Source organism: Mustela erminea, chromosome 2 (assembly GCF_009829155.1).
Source record: "Mustela erminea isolate mMusErm1 chromosome 2, mMusErm1.Pri, whole genome shotgun sequence".
Classification (NCBI taxonomy): Eukaryota; Metazoa; Chordata; class Mammalia; order Carnivora; family Mustelidae; genus Mustela; species Mustela erminea.
The window spans coordinates 98,101,989-98,127,980 of NC_045615.1; the positions used below are offsets into that span (position 1 = coordinate 98,101,989).

General features: G+C 42.9%; 1 protein-coding gene across 5 annotated transcripts in view; it reads left to right on the forward strand.

The window, feature by feature from the left end:
• Positions 1-25,992, forward strand: part of NSD2 (nuclear receptor binding SET domain protein 2) — a 99,431-nt gene that overhangs the window by 8,359 nt on the left and 65,080 nt on the right. For 2 of the 5 annotated variants that reach the window (XM_032333585.1, XM_032333586.1), the window contains exon 2: positions 4,924-4,995. The exons of the other annotated variants lie outside the window; for them this stretch is intronic. The gene's annotated coding sequence lies outside the window, so the exon portion shown is untranslated. The remainder of the gene's footprint in view (positions 1-4,923; positions 4,996-25,992) is intronic. 5 annotated transcript variants of the gene reach the window in all.

A 25,992-nucleotide genomic window follows, 5' to 3' on the forward strand; every position in this document is an offset into this window, starting at 1 on the left:
GTAGGGTACAGGAGACCACGCTGCGGTTACTAGTGTTTGTCTGCACTGGGAGTTTTCCGGTCACCTTTATTTGGGGGCCTTGTAGGATTGAGCAGTTTTGCCCCCTTGATTGTGGTATGGCTATGTAATTTGCTTTGGACAATGAAAAGTGACCTTTCACTTCGACTGGAAGATCTGAGAGATGTATGCTTTGTTGTATTTTCTTTTTCTTTTTCTTTCTTTTTTTTTTTTTTAAAGAAAATTTTTAAAAGATTTTATTTATTTAACAGAGAGAGAGAGAGAGAGAGATCGATCACAAATAGGCAGAGAGGCAGGGGCAGGGGGAACAGAGAGCCTGACTCGGGGCTCGATCCCAGGACCCTGAGATCATGACCTGAGCCGAAGGTAAAGGCCCAATACTGAGCCACCCAGGTGCCCCATGCTTTGTTGCATTTTCTTTTCCTGATTCTAACTGTAGAAGCAGATAGATAACATGCTGTACACAAGAAAGAAACCTTTGATGGAGCCAAGAACAAGTGACTGCTTTGGGGCTTGTTACTGCTGTACAGCCTAGTCCAGTGGGTCTCAACATCTGGTTCCCAGACTGGCAGCATCGATCACCTGGGAACTTGTTAGAAATGCAGATTTGCAGGCCTGCTCTTGACCTACTGAGTCATAAGCTCTGGAGTGGGGTCCAGCAGTCTGTGTGCAAATGAGCTTTTCATGTGATTCTGACGCATTCTACTTTGAGAAGAACTGCCTCTGAGTTTGCTGATTGATAAGCCAGTTAGGAGTTTGTGGTGTTAGTCTGGTGAAGGATGGTGGTGGCGGGCTAACACTGAGACTGTGGATGTGGAGGGAAGTAGGTAGGCCTTAGGTAGGAAGGATTCTGGCTGGAATAAAACTGATAAAGCTTGGGTGGCTTAGTGGGTTGAGCCTCTGCTCTCGGCTTGGGTCATGGTCTCAGGGTCCTGGGATCGAGCCCCACATCGGGCTCTCTGCTCAGCAGGGAGCCTGCTTCCCCCTCTCTCTCTGCCTGCCTCTCTGCCTACTTATGATCTCTCTCTCTCTCTCTCTGAGTCGAATAAATAAATAAAATCTTAAAAAAAAAACTGATAAAGCTTGTTTTTAGGGATGTGGGAGATGGTGAGGGGAGAGATGTTAGGGATGGCCCCTGTGTTTTTGTCTGACAACACTGGATGGCTATACTATTCACTGTCTAGACAAAATATTCTTTTGTAAGCATTTATATTTACTTCAGTTTCAGGGCTCAGAAACAGAGGAAAACCTATTAGGAATCTTTAAATTTTTTTTTTACTTCTTTGTTCAAATGTCAGTTTCTCAGTGAAGCCCGCATTGCTCCCCCATTTCAACTTGCTCCATGTGTGCTCCCTTGATCCCCTCTGACTGCTTTTATCCACAATAGCCATTACCTTGTTTATTTTACCCCATCTGGCCTCCCCTCTTGAGTGGAAGCTTCTTGAGGCAGGACACTACTCTCTAGTTTCCTTCTGTAACCCTAGAATCATGTTGCTTATATAAGTGCCCAGTGTATTTGAGCTGAACGGACTCTTGCCTGTTGAGGTATGGGCACTGACTGCTGTCCCCGTGGCCAGATCAGAGAGCTGCAGCACACTTTGGATACATGGGTGATAAGGAGAGCCTGCGGCTGACTTAGAAGTGCTCTGGTTTTGTTCTGTGTGACTGGGGTGTTGCTGAGCACTGTCTGGGGTCTGGTGATGAGGCCCCTTTACTCTCATCTCTTCAGATTCTTCCATGTAATGGTCTGAGGTGGAGGCATGAGCTGGCTTGAGAACACGGAGGAGCTGTCTGACTTCAGACAGCCTGGTCTTCCTCAGGTGGGAGGAAAAAGTGTGTTTTGTTGGCAGCAGCAGTACCCAGAATGAAAGCTGAATATTTGGTCTTTCTCTCTTCTGTATTTGAAATTGTATACTTTATCTGTGGAACATGAGTTGGGATTATGCATCATGCTAACAGTTTATTGGGTTCTTTCTGTTTAGTTCTGAAATTTGTATAAAAGGGTATTTGTTTTTTTTTTTTAATTCAACTGCTTATAACTTCTTTGAGAAAAAAAAATTATAGTGATTCTTGTTTGTCCTACCTTTGGAGGCTAAGCTCCTGTGCATTTCTCAGATACCAGAATGCTCCTGGCTGCTTTAGGGATCTGTGTGAATTAGCAGATTATATCGGTAACAGGCTGAAGCAGGGTGGCACCCAGTGCCCCACTGTCAGGCCCCTGCCGTGGGTGAGTGCAGTGTCATTGCAGGTGACCTCCTGGTTCTGAAGAAAGAGTAACAGAAGACCTCATTGATCATTACCCTCTCTACTTCCTTTGGAGAGGGCCACTGATTATTTTTGTTGGTTGATAAACTTCTGAGATAGAGGATATCTGTGTCTTGATGGTCCATTAAAAGTGAACTTTTTTTTTTTTTTTTAAGATTTTATTTATTTAGTTGACAGATAGATCACAAGTAGGCAGAGAGAGAGGAGGAAGCAGGCTCCCCGCTGAGCAGAGAGCCCGACTTGGGGCTCGATCCCAGGACCCTGAGATCATGACCTGAGCCAAAGGCAGAGGTTTAACCCACTGAGCCACCCAGGCACCCCTAAAAGTGAACATATGTTTTAATAGGAATTTGCTCTTTACATTCTGCCTTTTCAGGACTCCCAAGGTGACTCCTTGGGGCCAAGCATAAAGAACACTGGTTTCACACACCAGGTGTGCCCCTGGTGTTGGAGTGGAGCTGGTGATCTCTCAAGCCTGGCTTCTGTTCTTGGTTGAGCCCTCTTTGTGGGCTGTCCTTCACCCGTAGAGGCCATTGTTGCTTCCCTTAGTCTTTACCAACTACTTTTCTTGTTCTCTGCTATTGGCCGAGATCTTGGAGCTGATTATTTGTAGCTGCCCAAATCCTGGCACCACCTCACCTCTCCCCTCCGTTTGTGAGTTTTGGGCACAGGAGTGATGGGCAGAGTATGATGTACAGAAACTGAGTTGTGAGTTCCAGCCTAAATTCTATAGAAATCTTTATTTTCAAGAATGTACAAATTATTGACATCATTAAGGCAAAATGGAAAGCTTAATTATCAAAAAAATACATTGTGAAAAATTTGTATGATAACAGATAATGGAAACATAATCATAACCTCACCAACCAAAATGTTTATGGATATTTTTGATTTATCTTTTCCTTTATCAAACTGAACCATTTACCCTAAAAACAGTATGTTCTGTGAGGGTCGTAACAAAAGATAACCGTCCTCTGCTTTGCTCACTCTGTTTCCGTATTCCACGAGGCAGCTGCCCTATTCTTTTAACTATTTCTTATATCTCTCTATACTTTAGAAAAATGACTTTTTTTATTTTGCTGACTTGAGAACTTTTTTTTTTTTAGATTTTATTTATTTATTTGACAGATACCACAAGTAGGCAGAGAGGCAGGCAGAGAGAGAGGAGGAAGCAGGCTCCCTGCTGAGCAGAGAGCCTGATGGGGGGCTCTATTCCAGAATCCTGAGATCATGACCTGAGCTGAAGGCAGAGGCTTTAACCCACTGAGCCCCCAGGTGCCCTGAGAACTTTCTGATTTATATATATTGTGTGTCATGTTCATCATTGGGAGATAAGGATTTAACTTTCTTATTCCCCTGTCCTCCTGCTTTACCTTCCCTGCTTCTTCCCAACATTGTGGTATTTTGGTCCTCTCTTTCTATGTAATATATTCTCTGAAAATACAGCATTTACTGGTTTTGCAGTCCGGACATAGTATGCCACAGTTATCTTGTTTCTGCTGTAGGGACTGTTTCATTCATTTGGCTGGCATGCTGGTATTGGCTGTTGGCTGACTGCAGGCCTCAGTTCTCGCCAGAAGCCATGAAGCTGCTTGGGCTTCCTCACAGCATGGTGGAAGGAGGTGAGCCCTGCCAGCCCTTTCAAGGGATCAGCTGGCCCTGGCGTGGCATTGCTTTTGTCATGTTCTCTCAGGAAAAGCAGACATAGGCCCAGGCCAGATGAAAGAGTGTGGAAACCTAAGACATTTCTTTGTTGGGGTGGAGTGAGAGAGAATTTTTGACTATCTTTAATCCACCACAGTTTTATAATAATTTCTGGTTTAAATGAATATTTACCAGCTATTATATTGTTCAGCTAAATCATACACTGTGAGTGATAATATTTATTTTCTTATATGACTTGTTTTCCTAGTGGAAATAATTATGTTATTTTTTGCTTGTTATTTTATGCTATTGTTTGCTTAGTTTTCTATGCATCTATTGGTAATTCAGTCCCAGGTTTTCTACATGAACCGTTTAAAAAGCCTTTTGTGATGGTCAGTTACACTCTGTCACTTGCATGTTTTTCTCTTGGTGACCTTGGAGCTGTTTGTCTTCCTGCTGCAGACTGGACTCCTCCATAGGCCTGTGGCACAGCTGCACATTCTTTTTTATTTTTTATTTTTTCCTTTTTTTTTTTTTTTTTAAAGATTGGCTTATTTTAGTGACAGAGAGAGGAGAGAGGCGCAGAGGAAGAAAGAGAAAGAAACTCAAGCAGACTCTGTGTTGAGCACAGAGTTTGATGTGGGCCTGGATCTCCTGACCCTGAGTTGAGACCTGAGCTGGAACCAAGAGGATACTTAAATGACTGCACCATCTGGGCGCCCCACAGCTGTCCATTCTTATCTTCTGAGGTGGACCCCCCATTTCCTGGGTGTCCTGTCTTTTGTGATTTACTTTCATGTTTTGGTGATATACCTTCTGTTGCTTATCTTAGAATGTGTGGGAGGCAACATTTTTTGAGACAGCATGCCAAAACCATTTCTTATATTAGTTGATAGCTTGGCTAGGTATATAATTTGGATTCGAAATAATTTTCTCAAAAATTTGAATGCATTGCTTCAGTATTTTTGGGTTTTCCATGTGAATTTTCTCTTTTAGGAAAGCTGGTGCTTTCTGGGTCTCTGATTCTTCACATGTGACCTGTTGTATCCCCACCCCACCCCAAACCAGGTGGGTCTCCTTTGCATTTGTTATTGTTAACACTTGATGGGTCTTTTCGACTTTCTGATTCTGGGACATTTTGAGTTATTTCTTTCATAATTAAAAAAATCTTTGTCTTTAAGATTTTCTTCATTTGAGAGAGAGCACAAAGAGAGAAGCAGACTCCCCGCTTAGCAGGGACATGGGCACCCTTATTATCAAGATTAAAAAAAAAATGGGGGTGGTGCCTGGGTGGCTCAATCAGTTAAGTGTCTCACTCTTGATTTTGGCTGAGGTCATGATCTCAGGGTCCTGGGATCGAGCTCCCAATCAGGCTCGGTGCTTGGCGTGGAGTCTGCTTGAGATTCTCTCTCTCCCCTGACCCTCCCCCTACTTTCATGCGCTCTCTCTTTCTCTGTCAATAAATAAATAAAATCTTTATTTTTATGTTTTTAAAATGTTTTATTTATTTGACAGAATGAGAGAGAGAGTGAACACAAGCAGTGGGAGAGGGAGAAGCAGTCTCCCTGGGGAGCAGAGAGCCCAACTCAGTCTTGATCCCAGAACCGTGGGATCATGACCTGAGTTGAAGGCAGATGCTTAACCAACTTAGCCACCCAGGCACTCTCCCATAACCTTTTATTTATTTATTTATTTATCCATTCATTTTTATTTATTTATTTATTTTTAAAAGATTTTGTTTATTTATTTGACAGAGATCACAAGTAGGCAGAGAGAGAGGAAGGGAAGCAGGCAGGCTCCCCTCTGAGCAGAGAGCCGGATGTGGTACTCGATCCCAGGACCACAACTGGGCCAAAGGCAGAGGCTTTAACCCACCGAGCCACCCAGGCGCCCCTATTTTTATTTTTTTAAAAGATATTTTATTTATTTGATAGAGAGCAAGAGAGGAACACAAGCAGGGGGAGTGGGAGAGGGAGAAGCAGGCTTCCTGCTGAGCTTGGAGCCCGATGCAGGGCCCAGGATTTCGGGATCATGACCTGAGCCGAAGACAGATACTTAACCACTGAGCCTACCAGGCGCCCCAGTAACCTTTAAAAAAGAATTAATTCTGGTATAGCTTACATACGGTGTTACATTAATTTCAAGTGTATAGTATAAACTCGGTGTGGTAAGTATGCTTAAGATTTGCTTTCTTAGCGGGAGCCTGGGTGGCTCAGTGGGGTAAAGCCTTTTCCTTTGACTCAGGTCATAATCGCAGGGTCCTGGGATCGAGTCCTGCATCAGGCTTTCTGCTCAGCAGGGAGCCTGCCTCTTTGCCTGCCTCTCTGCCTATTTGTAATCTCTGTCAAATAAATAAATAATTTTTTTTTTTAAAGATTTTATTCATTTATTTGACAGAGAGAGATCCCAAGTAGGCAGAGAGGCAAGGCAGAGAGAGAGGAGGAAGCAGGCTCCCCACGGAGCAGAGAGCCCGATGCGGGGCTCGATCCCAGGACCCTGGGATCATGACCTGAGCCAGAAGCAGAGGCTTTAACCCATTGAGCCACCCAGGCGCCCCTAAATAAATAAGATCTTAAAAAAAGATTTGCTTTCTTAGCAAATTTCAAGTATGATACAGTATTATTAACTCTAGTCACCATGCTGTGTATTTTATCTTTAGAACTTATGAATGAAAGTTTGTGTTCTTTGGCCATTGTCCTTGCATTTCCTCCAGCCCCTGGCATCTACTGTTCTACATTTTTTATGAGTTTGACTTTGTCTTCCTTTATTCTTCTTTAGATTACATATATAGGTGGGACTGTGCAGTATTTGCCTTTGTCTGTCTAGCTTATTTCAGTTAGCATAATGTCTTCTGGGTTGCAAATGGCAGAATTTCCTTTCCTTTTCTTTTTTTTTTTAATTGGTTAAGTAATATTCCATTGCATGTATCTGCTGTATTTTCTTCATCCACCCATTCACTGAAGGACAGAGTGGTTGTCTTTTTTTTTTTTTTTTAAGAATTTATTTATTTATGGGCGCCTGGGTGGCTCAGTGGGTTAAAGCCTCTGCCTGCAGCTCAGGTCATGATCTCGGGGTCCTGGGATCGAGTCCCGCATCGGGCTCTCTGCTCTGCAGAGAAGAGAGCCTGCTTCCTCCACCTCTCTCTCTCTCTGCCTGCCTCTCTGCCTACTTGTGATCTCTGTCTGTTAAATAAATAAATAAAATCTTTAAAAAAAAAAAAAGAATTTATTTATTTATTTGATGGATAAATATCACAAGTAAGCAGAGAGGCAGGCAGAGAGAGAGGGGGAAGCAGGCTCCCTGCTGAGCAGAGAGTCCCATGTGGGGCTCCATCCCAGGACCCTGAGATCATGACCTGAGCCAAATGCCTAAGATTAACCCACTGAGCCACCCAGGCTCCCACAGCGGTTGTCTTCATGCCTTGGCATAAATAATGCTGCAGAAAACAAAGGGATGCAGATATTTCTTTGAGATAGCAATTTTTTTTTTTTCAGATAAATGCTTTGAAGTGGGGTTGGTGGATCATATGGTATTTCTGTTTTTAATTTTTTAAAAAAAATTTACTTATTTGAGAGAGATAGAACATGGGGTGCATGAGCGAATAAGTGGGGGGAGGGGCAGAGGAAGAGCATCCCCAGGCAGAGTCCCAGCTGAACATAGAGCCTGACAAGGAGCTTGAACTCACAACCTATGAGATCATGACCTGAGCTGAAACCAAGAGTCGGATGCTAAACCCACTGAGCTGCCCAGTTTTTTGAGGAACCTCCGTACTGTTTCCATAGTGGCTGCACCCACTTACCTTCCCACCAACAGGGCACGAGGGTCCCTTTTCTCCAGGTCCTGGCCAACTCCTATTGTTTCTTGTCTCTTTGATGAGGGTCATCCTGATGGTGGTGGTTGGGGGGTGTGAGGTGACTGTGGATTTGATTTGCATTTCTCTGATGATGACAGATGTTGAGGATCTTTTTAAGTACCTATTGGCCATCTGCATGTCTTCTTTGGGAAACTGTTCAGAGGTCTTTCATAATTTTTAAAGTCTTCTGTTTCTTTTTGGAACTCTTATCACATGGATGTATTGTCAGGATGATCTTCAGATTTTCTTTTTCTCTCTTATGTTTCTCCTTTCCTTTCTCTGCCTCTTTTCTTTCCTCCTTACTCTTCCCTGTGCCTGCTTTCCTTCCTCCCCTCTTCTACTCCCTCCCTGCTCCCTCTCCTTTCTTCTCCCTTCTCCCTCCTTCTGTCTTTCCTCTTCTCCTTTTGGCAAGACTGTAGGATGTCTTGCCTCTTTGTCCCTTCAGCAGTTGTGGAATGCAACTATAAAGAGTGCTATAATTTTTAACTATTTTGGAAATATTTTTACATTTTCACAGTGTTCCTTTAAAATTTAAAGAAGAACTTAGATAATATATTCTCATGCTTCAGAATTAAAAAGTAGAGTGTGCAGATCTCTCTACCACTTCATTCCTGAGCTGTCTCACTCACCTCCTTAGAGGCGACAGTGTAGCTGGAGGTAGACAGAGTGAACTTAAGTGGGAAGGAGTGAGTCTGATTTAACTACCAAGGGAATGTACATTGAGGTTTCTCTCCTTCCCAGCATTATGTGTTCCTCTGCATTCCTAGTTTTCTTTTGCTTTTTAAAATTCTTGTTTCTCAAAAAAAAAAAAAAAAATTTAATTAAAAAAAAAATTCTTGTTTCTCACGGTGATGTTTCTCCAGTGCCTGATTGCCCTCTTCAGCGAAGGCCCATTGTTAAGATGGAGGTCCAGAAGCTGATGGAAGGTCTGTGGGTGGGGGCCTTTATTGAAGGCTGATCGGTCAGGACCCCACTGTCAGTCTCAGTAGGGGTCTCCCCCTGAGTCCTGGTAGGTCTGGCTGCCTCTTAGAATTCACTGCTGGACTTCCATGGAAACTTGCTGCTTTGAGCGCCCCTCTCCCTTGGGTTGTGACCCCCTGATATGCCCTGTCCCTCATCTAAACTCCAGTCTTTGTCCTGCTGGGGCAGGGCTGGGACTGCATGTTATCTACACTTATGGTGTTTTTTTTTTTTTTTTAAGATTTTATTTATTTATTTGACAGAGATCACAAGTAGGCAGAGAAGCAGGCAGATAGAGAGGAAGGGAAGCAGACCCCTTGCTGAGCAGAGAGCCCAATGTGGGACTCGATCCCAGGACCCTGAGATCATGACCTGAGCCGAAGGCAGCGGCTTAACCCACTGAGCCACCCAGGCGCCCCTGCACTAAGGATTTTTGTAGCAGATGCCACTGCTCTATTCAGTGAATTATCCTTATGCTTTAAGTATATTTTAGAAGGAAAATAGGAAAATATTTTACAGGTAAGTGAGCAGTACAACTTAATGTTTAATTAATCTCTCCCATTCAACAAAAATTTGATATTTAGGAAATTGAGATAAAATTCACATACCATAAAATTCAGCATTTAAGCCATTTTAAGGTTTATATTTCAGTGGGGCTTTTTTGCTTTTTTGTTTGCTCAGTATGTTCTCAGTGTTACACAACCATCACCACTGTCTAATTCTTTTTTTTTTTTTTTTTTAAGATTTTATTTATTTATTTGACAGAGATCACAAGTAGATGGAGAGGCAGGCAGAGAGAGAGAGAGGGAAGCAGGCTCCCGGCTGAGCAGAGAGTCTGATGTGGGACTCGATCCCAGGACCCTGAGATCATGACCTGAGCTGAAGGCAGCGGCTTAACCCACTGAGCCACCCAGGCGCCCACTATTGTCTAATTCTAGATTATTTTCATCATCCTACTATGAAGGTCCATACTCATTAGCAGTCCCTCCCTGTTCCCTCTCATCCCCCGGCTCCTGTACTTGTATTTCTCTGCAGATGTGCCTGTTCTGGACATTTCATAGAAATAGAATCCTATCATGTGTGGCCTTTTGTGACTGGCTTCTCTCACTCCACATTCAGGAGTTCATTCCTTTTTGTGGCTAAGTATTAACAGTGTATGGGCAGACCACATTTCTTTTATCAGTTTATCAGTTGTTGGATATTTGGGTTGTTTTTTGCTTTTATGAGTAGTGCTGCTGTGAAGATTTTTCTTTTTTAAGATTTTATTTATTATTTAATAATATTTATTTATTAAGATTTTATTTATTAAGATTAGAGCATGAGTCAGGAGGAAAGGGAGAGGGAGAAGGAGAAGTAGGCTCTCTGCTGAGCAGGGAGCCCAACATGGGGCTCGATCCCAGGACCCCAGGATCATGACCTGAGTTGAAGGCAGATGCTTCACCAACTGAGCCACCAGGCGCACCTGCTATGAAAATTCCTGTACAAGTTTTTGTACGAATATATGTTTTCAATTCTCTCTTGGGTAGATACCTAGGATTGTAATTGCTGGGTCATGAGAACCGTATGTTTAACTTTTTGAAGATCTGCTGGACTGTTTTCTGCAGCAGCTATGCCATTTTTCATCCCCACTAGCAGTGTATGAGGGGCTCAAAGATTTGACCTATTATATTTAGAATATATAGAGTAAAAACCAGTAATGGGACCAAGGAAGATACCATAGGGAGAGAAGCAGCAGCGATGGGTAGGCCCAAGGCTAATACAGAGACCAGCCTCTGGCTCTAAGCTTTTTTTGCAACCAAAACAAAACAAGAAACAGGTCAGTTTTAAAGTCCTTACTGTCCTACATGCATTTCTGCAGGAGAAACAAAACTTTTCCTGTATATTCTAGATTCTGAATTCTGTATAATCTCTTTCATAAGGGAATTCTTATGATGGAGTCATGGAGTGGCTGGTGCCCTCAACTGTTGCTTTATGGTAAACTGTTCTGATTTCATTGTTCTTCACATAGAGTTCTTTGATAGGAGGTTGGTTGGAGGTCTTGTCATCCAGTGAAGGCAGGACCAAAATACATTCCAGGTGGGTGAGTACGACATGTTAGAAGACAAGGGAACATTGAGGGAGGTGCATATGTCCATGCAAATCGGTTTTTTTTTTTTTTTTTTAAGATTTTTATTTATTTATTTATTTGAGAGAGAGACAGTGAGAGAGAACATGAGTGAGGAGAAGGTCAGAGAGAGAAGCAGACTCCCCATGGAGTTGGGAGCCCAATGCGGCCTGAGCGGAAGGCAGTCGTCCAACCAACTGAGCCACCCAGGCGTCCCTGTCCATGCAAATCTTATTTATATACTTGGGTTTTCCATTTAAGTCTCTCTTCTGCCCTTAATGAGTGACTCAAGAGCTTGATCCCTCTTCTGGCTTGGTTCTGGTGATTGTCTGAGGCCTCACTGCTGCCCCAGCATTAAGACCTCTCTACTGTGGCTCTCTGCTCAGTTGGATTCACAGAATGAACAGAGCCGGCTGCAGCTGCACATGCAAGCAACTGGGAGTGGGCACGGTGGGGGGGGCGGGGCGGAAATGAGCTTTTGTGATTGCTTAGCCATTCTTCCTGCCATCTTCTGCCCTTCCGCTCATCTTTCTCCTTCCTCTTTTCCCTAACTTGTATATCTGTATTGTGAGATCTCTCTCTCCTCTAGAATATTAGCTCCACAAGAATAAGGAATGTGCTTTACTTGCTGCTGCTGGTCTGGTATTCAGTAAATAGATTTGAATGGTGATTGTTGTTTTCTGCGTAACCTTCCCCCCTTTTCTGAGAGCGGTGCCCCTTCCTTCACACCGGTGACCCCTCCTCTATTCCATGTGTCCCTGAAGGGGTGCCCAGCCGTCCCAGTTGTCCAGTCTGTCAGGTCATGTTAAATGTATTCTGTGAAATGTAAAGAGTTAATTACATAATTCTTTAGAGTTTATTACAAACAGCAGAGATATGACACTTAAGCTCTCCACACTTGCTCCCCTTGGAAAGCCCACGGGTAGCTCTCCGCTGCTAATTTTTGTTTTAACCTCCATCTTTTTCATTTTTCACTGTTTTGGTGTTTCTTTCCTTCTTACAGTGAATCTCATGCTACATTCCGTTATTAAAAGACATTTTGACATGGAGAATGTTTTTGACCAAGAGAGCTCCCTTTCAGCACAGCACGCCTCTGAGATCGCTTTGGTTCCTCCCATGAGCTCCCCAACTCCATGTGCTCCTCTGTTGCCTTTGTCCCTGTGGATTCACACTGGTTTTGTAATTCCTTTACTGTTATTTTAATTGGGATTTCTAGAAGGAGTACAGATAAATGTGAGAAAGGGAGCCTCACATTCTTTTTAAATATAAAAATTGTTTTTAGAATGACCACTCTCCTTACTTTTTTCATCTTGTACTTCTGGGTTTATGTTCCTGCTCCTGTGCTGCTTTCAGCATTTCTTTTGTGAAAGGGATCTGTATTTTTTTTTTTTTTAAGATTTTATTTATTTATTTGACAGACAGAGATCACAAGCAGGCAGACAGGCAGGCAGAGAGAGGGAGAGGAGGAAGCAGGCTCCCTGCAGAGCAGAGTCCGATGCGGGACTCGATTTCAGGACCCCGAGATCATGACCTGAGCCGAAGGCAGCGGCTTAACCCACTGAGCCACCCAGACGCCCCAAGGGATCTGTATATTAAACCCCCTTTGTCTTGGTGTGTCTGAAAATATATTTGACCTCCCATTTGAATGATAATTTTTTTTTTTTTAAGATTTTATTTATTTATTTGACAGAGATCACAAGTAGGCAGAGAGGCAGGCAGGCAGAAAGAGGGAAGCAGGCTCCCCACTGAGCAGGGAGCCCAGTGTGGGGCTCGATCCCAGGACCCTGGGGGGATCATGACCTGAGCCGAAAGCAGAGGCTTTAACCCACCGAGCCACCCAGGTGCCCCGATAATTTCTTTTTTTAATTGTAAATTTTTTTTAAGGTTTTATTTATTTAGTTGACAGAAACACAGCTAGAGAGGGAACACAAGCAAGGGCAGAGGGAGAGGGAGAAGCAGATTTCCCGCCGAACAGGGAGCCTGATGCGGGGCTCTATCCCAGGACCCTGGGATCATGACCCGAGCCAAAGGCAGACGCTTAATGACTGAGCCACCCAGGCGTCCCTATAATTTCCTTTTAAAAAAAAAAAAATTAATTAATTAATTAATTTATTAGAGAGAGAGAGAGAGACAGAGACAGAGAGAGAGAGAGAGAGACAGGGATAGAGGGAACATGAGCAGGGGCAGAGGGAGAGGGAGAAGCAGGCTTCTCGCCAAGCAGGGAGCCCGATGCGGGGCTCGATCCTAGGACTCTGGGATTGTGACCTAGCAGAAGGCAGACAACTGGGCCACCCAGGCACCCTTAAACGATAATTTCAATGGGAAATTATTTTCCCTTAACACTTAAAGAGTCCACCATGTTTGCCTCTGTTAAGGCAAACAGGTGTCGGAGCTACTGTTTGTCATGCTGAAGTCTGGCAGTTAACTTATTCTTTATGGATTTTAAGATTTTCTTTTTATCCTTCATGTTCTTTAGTTTCAATATGATGTATCTAAATATTTTTAAAATTATCTTGCTCAGAACCCTGGGTGCTCTTTGAATCTGAATACATGATTTCCTTTCATCTCTGGAAAAATTTCCATCAGTATGCCTTTGAAATTGCCTTTCCCCCATCCTCCTTAGTCTTTCCTAGAACTCCATTGGAATGAAAGCTCCCTGGGGGCAGAGTATCATTTCTTTTATTGATGGCAGCATATACATAACATAAAATTTACAGTTTTAGCCATTTTTAGGTGTGCAGTTCAGTGGTATTAAGTACATTTATACTACTGTGTAAGCATTACCACCATCCGTCTGCAGAACCTTTTCATCTTCCCAAACTGAAATTCCGCCCTCATTAAACACTAACTTCCCATTCCTCCTCCCGTTTTCTTACAACCAGCATTCTACTTTTTGTCTTTATGAACTTGATTACTCTAGGTACTTCATATAGGTGGAATCATACAGTATTTGTCCTTTTGCAACTGGCTTCTTTCACCTAGCATAATGTTTTCAAGGTCCATCCATGTTGTAGCATGTAGGAATTTATTACTCTCTAAGGCTGTAATTTCTTTTGTATGTATATACTATATTTTGTTGGTCCATTCCTCTGTTGATGGACACTTGGATTACTTCCATCTTTTAGGTATTATGAATAATACTGCTGTCTTTGTTGTAGTACAAATATCTGTTTTAGTCTCTGCTTTAAATTCTTTTGGATGGGCAAGATTAACTTTTTTGGAGCAGTTTTAGATTCACAGCAAGATTGAGGGGAAGGTTCAGAGATTTCCTGTATATCCTCTGCCCCCACATAAGCTTAGTGTTCTGTGTTCAACATTCTCCCCCAGAGTGGTACCTTTGTACAACTTATGAGATATGGCATAATCCCCAAAGTTCATAGTTTATATCAGGGTTCACTTGTTGTTGTATATTCTATGGTTTTGGACAAATGTGTAATGACCGGTATCCACCATTGTATTATCATACAGAGTAGTTCCTCTGCTGTAAAAATCCTCTGTTTTCTGCCTTTTCATCCCTCTCTCCTAGCAACTACTGATCTTTTTACTCTTTCTGTTGTTTTTTTGCCTTTTCCTAGAAGGTCCTAGAGTTGGAATCATGCAATGTGTAGTCTTTTCTTAAATAATATGCTTTTAAAGTTCTTCCATGTCTTTTCGTGGCTGATAGCTCCTTTCTTCCTTCCTTTCTTTCTTTGTTTTTCTTTCTTTCTTTCTTTTTCTAAAGATTTTATTTATTTATTTAAGAGAGAGAGAGAGAGAGAGAGAGAACATGCATGGGGAAAGGGTAGAGGGAGAAGCAGAGTCTCCACTGAGCAAGGAGCCCATTACGGGACTCAGTCCCACGACCATGGGATCATGACCTGAGCCGAAGAGGCTTTAAACCCACTGAGCCACCCAGGCGCCCCCCCAGAAGATACTTTTTTAAATGAAGCATGGCTTATCAATTATTTCTTTCATGGATTGTGCCTTTAGGTGTCATATATGAAAGGTCACTGCCAAACTCATGGTCATCTAAGTTTTCTCTTGTGTTATCTTCTAGGAATTTTGTAGTTTTTAATTTCACATTTAGGTCTATGATCCATTTTGGGTTAATTTCTGTGAAGGTTATAAGGTCTATGTCTAGGTTCATTTTTTAAAAAAGGTTTTATTTATTTGTCAGAAGGAGAGAGAGAGAGAGAAAGCACAAGCCGGGAGAGCAGCAGGCAGAGGGCGAAGCTGGCTCCCCGCTGAGCAAGGAGCCTGATGCAGGACTCAGTCCTGGGACCCTGGGGTCCTGACCTGAGCGTTAGGCAAGAGCTTAATCAACTGAGCCACCCAGGTGTCCCTAGATTCATTTTTTTTTTTTTTTAAAGATTTTATTTATTTATTTGACAGAGAGAAATCACAAGTAGATGGAGAGGCAGGCAGAGAGAGAGAGAGGGAAGCAGGCTCCCTGCTGAGCAGAGAGCCCGATGCGGGCCTCGATCCCAGGACCCTGAGATCATGACCTGAGCCGAAGGCAGCGGCTTAACCCACTGAGTCACCCAGGCGCCCCTTAGATTCATTTTTTTTTTTTTAAAATTTTTTTTTTTTTAAAGATTTTATTTATTTATTTGACAGAGAGAAATCACAAGTAGGCAGAGAGGCAGGCAGAGAGAGAGAGAGAGGAGGAAGCAGGCTCCCTGCTGAGCAGAGAGCCCGATGTGGGACTCGATCCCAGGACCCTGAGATCATGACCTGAGCCGAAGGCAGCGGCTTAACCACTGAGCCACCCAGGCGCCCTAGATTCATTTTTTAAAACGATTTATTTGAGAGAGCGAGAGAGAGAGAGAGAGAGAGAGGGCATTGGGGGAGGGCAGAGGGAGAGGGAGACAAGCAGACTCCTCCCAGAGCATGGAGCCTGACATAGGACTTGATCCCAGGACCCTGAGATCATGACCTAAGCAGATATCAAGAGTCGGATGCCCAATAAACTGAGCCACCCAGACGCCCCTAGATTCACTTTTTTTTTTGGCATGTGGATGTCCTGTTGTTCCAGCCCCATTTGTAGAAAGGCTGTGTTTGCTTCTTGTATTGCCTTTCCTCTTTCGTCAAAGATTGATTGACTGTATTTATAAGGGTTTATTTCTGGTCTATCTATTCTGTTGAACATTTATCTTTTATTTTGCCAATGTGACACTACCTTTGTTAGCGTACCTTCTTCATAGTAAACCTAGAAGTCAGGTAGTGTCAGTTCTTAAACTTCGTTACTCTCTTTCAATACTCTGTTGGCTATTCTGAGTTTTTTGTTTCCCCATATAAACTTAGAATCAGTTTGTCGATATCCACAAAAGAACTTACTGGGATTTTGAGTGGGATTGCATTTAACCTATAGATCAAGTTGGGAAGACTGATATCTTGCTAATACTGAGTCTTCCTATCCATGAGTGTAGATTTATTTGGTTCTTTGATTTTATTTATCAGAGTTTTGTAGTTTTTCTTCTATAGGTCTTGTACATATTTTGTTAGATCTGTTTCTGAGTATGTAATTTTTTGGAGTGCTAATGTGAGTGGTGGTTTTAATTTCAAATTCTACTTGTTTATTGCTGGTGTGTAGGGAAGTGATTAGCTTTTATATATTAGCATGGTATCCTATAACCTCACTATGAATACTTACTAGTTTCAGGAACTTTTCTGATTCTTTCAGATTTTCTGCAGAGATGAACATGTTATCTGTGAACAAAAGTTTTATATCTTTCTTCCCAGTCTGTATACTTGTATTTCCTATTCTTATCTTTTTGCACTAACTACGATTGCAGAACGTTTTTAATCCTTTTTTTGTTCAGTGCTGTAATCCCAGCACATAAGATTTCAGTGTTTGGCACATCATAGGCACTCTATAAATTTTTGAAAGAATGAAACTTGCATGTTGTATCTCTTAATCCCTCTTAAATATTTTTCATCTCTTTATCAGCTGTATGCCTTGGTGATTTGTTCACATTTATCTTCTAATTTATTAACTTATGTGTAGCTGTGGTTATTCTGCTATATTCAACTCAGCTATTTTAATTTCATTGCCCATTTTTCTTTTCCAAACCTGCAAATTATGAGAGAAATAATTTCATTTTCTTATTCTGTGGAAGGACACCCTTCCATATTACGCTATGCCTAGCTCCTCGTGTGTTCCTCCCTATTGGCAACAGGTTTGCGTGTTGTGTAATCTCTGTCGTATAGTTCACTTCAGGGAGGTCTTCCACACGTGCTCTGGGCTGTAGAAGCTCCCCCGGAGTAGTTTCCAGTTTGTCTTTGCAGGGCCCTATCAGCATCACTCATTCTGGACCCATTTTTACATCAATTTCTTGGCTCAGGATTTGAGGCATCACAGCCTTCGAGGCAGATTTCTCAAGAGTGATTCTGTCTTGCCGGTCTTCTCTGGTGGGTATTTGCTGAGGGCTCTGCCCTGCGCTTGCCACTGGCTTAGATGGTGAAGGCACTGTGACAGCAGACATTCTGGTCTGCTCTGGGTGATGCCTGCTCTTCTTCCTCCACGTTTAGAACTACCCTATGAAGTCAGTTGGTCCTCTGTCCACAGCACGTGGAGTGTAGATGAGAGGGTGTTGTCATCTGCACAGTTGGTAAGCATTGGAGCCCAGATTACGGCAGAGGCAGTGGTGTCTACGCTGTGCCCCAAGCCACTCTAGCTGGCCACTCTCCATGCCCTTCTTACCCGCTGTAGGCGCTGTGTGGGGAGCCAGGAGGCCCAAGTCCTTGCTTCGCACCTTGGCTCTATATTCCACCTGCCCAGCCCAGCTCTGGAAGTGTGGAGTTCTGCCACTGGCAGTCTCCGCCCTATGAGGCCAATTGCTGTTTCCTTTTCATTTCTGGGCCTGGAGAACTGCTTTGAATTAGGTGACATAGCTAACTTTTTTCTTTTAAAAGAATTTGACCACCTTCATCAGAAATCTCCTGTAATGTGTTAACATGGTGATGTAACATTAATAGAGGTCCTGATATTGAATCATAATTTTGGGGTAGATCCTCTTTGGTATCTTATTTTAGTGTAGTAATATCTGGGTATGACTTACTTCTGTTTTGTAATATTATTTATAGTATATTTTTAGTGGTCATGGTCCATGATCTTTTTTGGACTCATTTTTTCTGGTTTTGGTATAAGAGTTATGCTAGCCTTCTAAGTTTTCAGAAACTTTGCATTATTTTCTGTCTTAGAGTAATTTAAAGTTTTTTTTTCATTGGTTTATTTTATTTTATTTTTTTTAAAGGGTTTCTTTATTTATTTGACAGACAGATCACAAGTAGGCAGAGAGGCAGGCAGAGAGAGAGGGGGAAGCAGGCTCCCTGCTGAGCAGAGAGCCTGATATGGGACTCGATCACAGGACCCAGATATCATGACCCAAGCCGAAGGCAGTGGCTTAACCCACTGAGCCACCCAGGCGCCCCCATTTGTTTATTTTTTAATTTAAGTTATCTATACCTAGTGTGGGAATTGAATGCAGGACCCCAAGGTCAAGAGTCACATGCTTCTCCAGCTGAGCCAGCCAGGTGCCCCAGTGTTCTTGGAGTAACAGGAATGATATATTTGTGTGATGCATAATACATGACAATTGAAAGGACAGCTCCACTCATATATATCAATGTGGGAAAGTAAAGATACATTGATTGATTAAGTTGCAGAGTGAAGGTGTAGTATGATAGTTTATAGAAACACAAAGTCTGTGAAACAATTCTGTTAGTGGATATATACCATGGACTGGAGGGCTGCGTGGTGAATTTGAGATGGGAATTGTTTCTGAGGGAGCCTGAATGGAACTTATGCTTCAAGAGCAGGCTGACATCATCCTTGTTTTATTTGTTCACTCTTCAAACCCAGACCTCTGGGAGGCAGTACCTGGGGCTAGACTGCTGCTGCCCCCCTGCCTTCCAGCTTTATGGCTTGGGTGTCATAGTCCCTGCACCTGTGAAATGGAATCTCAGTGCCTGCCTCACAGTGTTGTGAGAACACAAAACCCCAGCAAGCTGCAAAAGGCATTTTGTTGATGGTAGGCAGTCTGAGGACCACACAGTAAGCATTAAATACTTAATTCGTAGTTGCTGCTTTCTGGAGTTCTCAACCCCCCCAAGCTCCCCCCATATAAAACAGACTTGAAGCAAATGTGGCAAAATGCTAACATACTGTCATTTTATTTATTTATTTATTTGACAGACAGAGATCACAAGTAGGCAGAGAGGCAGACAGAGAGAGGAAGGGAAGCAGGCTCCCCACTGAGCAGAGAGCCCAATGCGGGGCTCGATCCTAGGACCCTGGGATCATGACCCGAGCCGAAGGCAGAGGCTTTAACCCACTGAGCCACCCAGGCGCCCCCATACTGTCGTTTTGGAGTGATAGATTTTATCCTGTTGTGCTTTATACTTTTCTACACTGAAAAACTTAACTCCCTTCTCCAGCATAAGAAGAATTGCTAAGAGTAGCCAGTGAAATTCTCTGGGCTTTTCTTCTGTGGTTATTGGGCTTTTCAGGTTTTCTACCCCTTGGTTAGGTTTTGTGTTTTTCTTGAAATGCTAGACAAAGTGTCAGATTTTCTAATTTATTGGTGTAACTTTGGTAACAGACTCTTAGAAAGATAAAACTAAGTGGTCAGTGACTTTCACTGCTATGGAGGCCAATCATCTCTGGAGCACCCCATGCCTTAAAGAGTTCTCACAGGTAGAATCCGGGGAAATAAGCAGCCCACAGTCAGATTAGTAGGGAAAAGAGACAAAACACACAAAGAAAAAGCACCACAAATGAAAAAAACAAATAAAACCCAGTAGTAAAAACAAACTTGCAAAGTCTACATATTTAAGGCAATTATATATATATATATATTTTAAAGATTTTATTTATTTATTTGACAGAGAAATTACAAGTACACTGAGAGGCAGGCAGAGAGAGAGAGAGAGAAGGAAGCAGGCTCCCTGCTGAGCAGAGAGCCCGATGCGGGACTCGATCCCAGGACCCTGAGATCATGATCTGAGCCGAAGGCAGTGGCTTAACCCACTGAGCCACCCAGGTGCCCCAAGGCAATTATATTTAATATATTTAAGGATTTAAAATAAACTTGAAAATACCAACAGGAACAACCCTTTTTTTTTTGTTGGTGTTAAGATTTTATTTTTATTTATTTGACAGAGAGAGAGATTACAAGTATAGAAGCAGGCAGAGAGAGAAGGAGAAGCGGTCTCCCCGCTGAGTAGAGAGCCCAATGTGGGGCTCGAACCCAGGAACCTGAAATCATGACCTGAACCGAAGGCAGAGGCTTAACCCACTGAGCCACCCAGGTGCCCCAGGAACAACCAATCTTGAAAAGTGTGGTTCACACACAGGTTGTGATTCACATGAACCTGGGCTTGGGATCAAATCCTGGCCCCATGACTTATAGCCTTGTGATCCTGGGTACATTCTAAGAGAAGCTAGAAACCGGAATTTTTGTGTGAAACCTTCCAAGCTTTAACTCTTGCGGCTAAACTCTTATCTAGTAGCTCTATTTCTTAGCATTATTATTATTTTTTAAGATTTTATTTATGTATTTGGCAGAGGGGCAGGCAGAGAGGGGGGGAAGCAGGCTCCCTGCCGAGCAGAAAGCCCGATGTGGGGCTCGATCCCAGGACCCTGCAATCACAGCCCAAGCTGAAGGCAGAGGCCTAACCCGCTGAGCCACCCAGGCGCCCCTTAGCATTATTTTCTTAGCAGCTACCCTAACTAGGTTTGCGGTTTGCACACATAACTCATCATGCTCTACTTAGAGTTATTTTTTTTTTTTCATTTTTTTAAAAATATTTTTATTTATTTGTTAGAGAGAGAGAGAGAGAGAGATACAGAGCGCAAGCACAGGCAGAGTGGCAGGCTAGAGGCAGAGGGAGAAGCAGGCTCCCTGCCGAGCAAGGAGCCCGATGTGGGACTCTATCCCAGGACGCTGGGATCATGACCTGAGCCGAAGGCAGCCGCTTAACCAACTGAGCCACCCAGGCGTCCCTCTACTTAGAGTTATTACACTACTCACTGAAATGTAAGATTCTTACAACTGTCTAGATTTACTTCCTTTCCCATGCTACAGTTGTCATATATATTGTAACAAGTTATAGTCCCCATAATCTTATAAATTTTTCTTTAGTTACATGAATTTTAAACTTAAGAACAAGTATTTTTTTAAAAAAAATATTTTAATTATTTATTTGACAGATCACAAGTAGACAGAGAGGCAAGCGAGGGGGAAGCAGTCTCCCTGCTGAGCAGAGAACCCAGTGCGGGGCTCGAGCCCAGAACCCTGAGATCATGACCTGAACCGAAGGCAGAGGCTTAACCCACTGGGCCACTATTTGCCCCAACAAATAGTCTTTTATGTTTATCAGTATATTCAACATTTCTGGTGCCTTCCGTTTCTTCTTAAAGATCCAGGTTTCAGTCTGATCTTATTTCTCTTCAACCTGAAGAAATTCCTTTAGTATGTCGTGTATAGATCTGCTGTTAACTTTAATAGTTTGTATTTCTTTTAAAATAGCATTTTGCTGGGGTGCTTGGGTGGCTCAGTCATTTAAGCATCTGACTTTGGCTCAGGTCATGATCTTGGGGTCCTAGGATAAAACCCCATGTTGGGCTCCCCACTCAAACCCCATGTTGGGCTCCCCACTCAGCAGGGAGTCTGCTTCATCCTCTTCCTCGGCCTCTTCCCCTGCTCATGCCCTCTCTGTCTCTCTCAAATAAATAAAATCTTTAAAAAAATGTATTTTGGGCACCTGGGTGGCTCAGTTGATTAAACGACTGCCTTCAGCTCAGGTCATGATCCCGGGGTCTTGGGATCAAGTCCCACATTGGGCTCCCCCTGCTCTGTGGGGAGCCTGCTTCTCCCTCCTGCCTGTTACTCCCCATCTTGTGCTCTCTCTCTCTCTCTCTGTGTCAAATAAATAAATAAAATCTTTTAAAAAATGTATTTTGCCTTCATTCTTTTCCTTTTTTTAAAGGTTTTATTTATATGAGATAGAGTGAGAGAGAGAGCATGGGCAGGGGAGAGAGGCAGAGAGAGGGAGAGGGAGAAGTGGACTTCCTTCTGAGCAGGGAGCCAGATGCAGGACTCAGTCCTAGGACCCAGGGATCATGACCTGAGCCAAAGGCAGATGCTTAACTGAGCCACCCAGGTGCCCTTTTGCCTTCATTCTTGAAGGATATTTTTTCTGTATTTCAAGTTCCACATGGACAGGTTTTTTTTCTTCCATTACTCAAAACATGTCATGTCACTGTCTTGTGGCCTCTGTTTTTTATGAGAAGTGAGTGATCATCCATATCATTGTTTTTATATGTAATAGGTCTTTTTTCTTTTGACTGCTATTAAGGTTTTCTCTTTACCTTTCTTTTTCAGCATTTTGACTGAGGTACACTTCGGTGTGGGTTCTTTTATATTTATCATGCTGCATTTCTTAGATCCATAAATTTATGTCTCATCAAATTTGGGAATATTTCTAGCTCCTTTTTCCTCAGTCTTTTTTCTGTCTGATTCTTTCCCTTGTCTCCTTCTGGGTGGGAGTGGGAAACCAGACCTTTTGATATAGGTCTATAGATTGTTGAGGCTTTCTTTCTTTCTGTCATCATGTTTTGTTTTTTAGACAAGACAATTTTTTCTTTTTTTTATAGTTGTGAATTTATTTAATTTAAATTTTTTTCAGTGTTCCAAGATTCATTATTTATGTACCACACCCAGTGCTCCGTGCATATGTGCCTTTCTTAATATCTACCACCAGGCTCACCCAACCCCTGACCCCTCTCCCCTAGACAAGAGAATTTTTTTTTCTTTTAAAGATTTTATTTATTTATTTGACAGACAGAGATGACAAGCAGGCAGAGAAGCAGGCAGAGAGAGAGGGGGAAGCAGGCTCCCTGCTGAGCAGAGCGCCCCATGCGGGGCTCGATCCCAGGACCCTGGAATCATGACCTGAGCCGAAGGCAGAGGCTTTAACCCACTGAGCCACCCAGGTGCCCCAAGAGAATTTTTTTTTTTAAAGATTTTATTTATTTATTTGACAGAGTGAGATCACAAGCAGAGAGGCAGGCAGAGAGGGAGGAGAAAGCAGGCTCCCCGCTGAGCAGAGAGCCCAATGTGGGGCTTGATCCCAGGACCCTGAGAGAATGACCTGAGCCGAAGGCAGCGGCTTAACTCACTGATCTACCCAGGTGCCCCTAGACAAGAGAATTTTTACCAATCTGTGTGTGTGTGTGTGTGTGTGTGTACATATATATATTTTTTTACTAATCTAATTGCAAGTTTCCTGACTCATATCTAATATGTTATCATGACCATCCAAATACTTTCTGATTTCAGGTATAGTACTTTTAGGTTATAGAATTTCATTTGGCTCTTTTTTTATGGTTTTGATTTCTTTGTTACTATTTCCAATTTATTATTTTATTATGAGCATATTTTCCTTTATGTTCTTGAGCATGGTTAAAATACATCCTTTAAGATTCTAATCTGCTGAATTTTAACATTTGGGCCATCTCAGGGATGGGTTGTATGGTTTCTGTGTTTCTTAATATATTTAGTAGTTTTTGGTGAATCCTGGATATTGTAATGATATGCTATAGACACTCTGGATTCTGTTAGGTTCCCCTTGAGGGTGGGTTTTTTTTTTTTAATTTTTATTATTTTTTGAAAATTTTATTTATTTATTTGACAGAGATCACAAGTAGGCAGAGAGGCAGGCAGAGAGAGAGGAGGAAGCAGGCTCCCCGCTGACCAGAGAGCCCAACTCGGGGCTTGATTCCAGGACCCTGGTATCATGACCTGAGCCCAAGGCGGAGGCTTTAACCCACTGAGCCACCCAGGCGCCCCAAGGGTGGTTTTTTTTTTTTTTTTTAATTCTGTTAAACTACATGTAATGTAAAACTTATTTTAAGTTTTTTTTTTTTTTAAGTTTTGTTTATTTGACAGACAGAGATAACAAGTAGGCAGAGGGGCAGGCAGAGAGAGAGGGGGAAGCAGGTTCCCCACTGAGCAGAGAGCCCGATGTGGGGACTCCATCCCAGGACCCTGGAGTCATGACCTGAGCTGAAGGCAGAGGCTTTAAACCACTGAGCCACCCAGGTGCCCCGTCTTAAGTATTTTCAAGTTTATTGCTAAGTGGTATTAAGTACATTCACATTGTTATGCTGCTGTCCCCACATTCTATCCCCTGAACTCTTTGTCTTGTGAATCTGAAACTCTTACATCTATCAAACACTAACTTCCTGTTCCTCCTCGTTCCCCCAACCCTGGCCCCTGGTTCCCACCATCTACCTTCTGTCTCCATAGGTCTGCCTCCTCTAGGGACCTCATGTTAGTGGAATCATCAGTATTTGGCCTTGGTGTCTGGCTTCCTCCACTGAGCACAGTGTCCTCTAGGTTCCTCCATGTGGTGGCCAGTGTCAGAGTCCCCTTCCTGTTTAAGGCTGAGGAACATTCCATTCTGTGGATGGACCCTGTTTTGCTTCTCCATTCATTGGTTGATAGACACTTGGGTGCTTTCCTGTCTTAGCTGCTCTGAATCATGCTACAGTGAACATGGGTGTGCAAACACTTCTTGGAGACCCTGCTTTCAGTTCTTTGGGGTACATATCCAGCTGTGGAATTGCTGGGTCATAGGGTAGTTCTATTTTTAATTTTGTGAGGGACTTCCATTCTATTTTTCACGGCAGCTGCACCATTTTGCACTCCCACCAGCACTGCACAGGGTTCTAATTTCTCCATATCCTCACCAACACTGGTTATTTCATGTTTTTTTTTGAGAGTAGCCATCCTACTGGATGTGAGGTAGGATCTCATTATGGTTTTGATCTTAAAGTGTTTTTTTTTTTTTTTTTTTTTTTTGGTTCAGCAGCTGGAGTCTTGTTTCAGTTATTTTATAAACTGGGCTACTTAGACTCTATCACATATATGTGTCAGCCTGGAATTTGGACATGGTTTATATGCAGAATTTGGGGCTCCTCTTCAATGGCTGTCCTCTGTTAGAAGTTGTATTTTGTTGTTGTTGTTGTTGTTAAAGATTTTATTTATTTACTTGAGATAGAAAGGGAGAGAGAACATGAGCAGGGACATAAAAGGAGAGGGAGAGGCAGGCTTCCCGCTGAGGGAGCCTGACATGAGGCTCTGTCTCAGGACCCCGAATCATGACCTGAGCCAAAGGCAGACACTGAGCCGACTGAACCACCCAGGCGCCCTTAGAAGTTTTACTTCCTGTACAACTGTTCCCATTGCCTTGAACTTTCTTTATTTTTTATTTTTTTTAAAGATTTTATTTATTTATTTAACAGGGAGACAGAGAGAGAGAGAGAGAGAGAGAGAGAGAGATCAAAGTAGGCAGAGAGGCAGGCAGAGAGAGGAGGAAGCAGGCTTCCCACTGAGCAGAAAGCCTAATGTGGGGCTCGATCCCAGGACCCTGAGATAATGACCTGAGCTGAAGGCAGAGGCTTAACCCACTGAGCCACCCAGGCACCCCACCTTGAACTTTCTTTAAGAACAAAACTGAAAGCCGGGATATTCTGGCATTGCTCCTTTCTTCCAGGAGCTGACTCCCATTTGTTTTCTTCCTGCTTTTGGTCTTTGTGTCTTCAGGTAGTTGTTTTTTATATTTTTGCCCAGTTAATCTGACATGAGCTGGAATAATTTACCTTAAAAAAATACTGTGTGAGTGAAAGCACGTGCTTTTCTACATGTTCTGGTGCTAGAAGGTGTCTAGTGCGTGTGAAGCTAAACTGGAACTTGGGCTGTTGAGTTTGCTCTTTCTTCCTGTGTCTCCACTGAGTTCTGTGTGGAAACTGCAGGTACTACAGTCTGGCCCCATTTGCTGCACTTGAGCTTTCTCTGCCTCTGTACTCTTGGCATTTTCAGCCAGGTAATTCGTTGTTCTGGGGGCTAGCCTCTGTGTAACAGGCTTCTTGACCCTTCCCAGTAGATGTCAGTAGCAGCTCCCCAGAGGTAACAATCAGAAAATGTTTCCAGACAGTGCTGAGTGTCCCTGGGGAGTAGAGTCTTCCACAGCTGAGAAGTGCTGCTGTACATGTGTGCATCTCTCTGCTTTGTACTCTCAGCTTCTTGCTGGTGTCTGATGCTGCTGGCGCTGCCTTCTGGGAGGGGTCTCCTTGGTGGCTGTCCTAGTGCAGTCTTGGTGA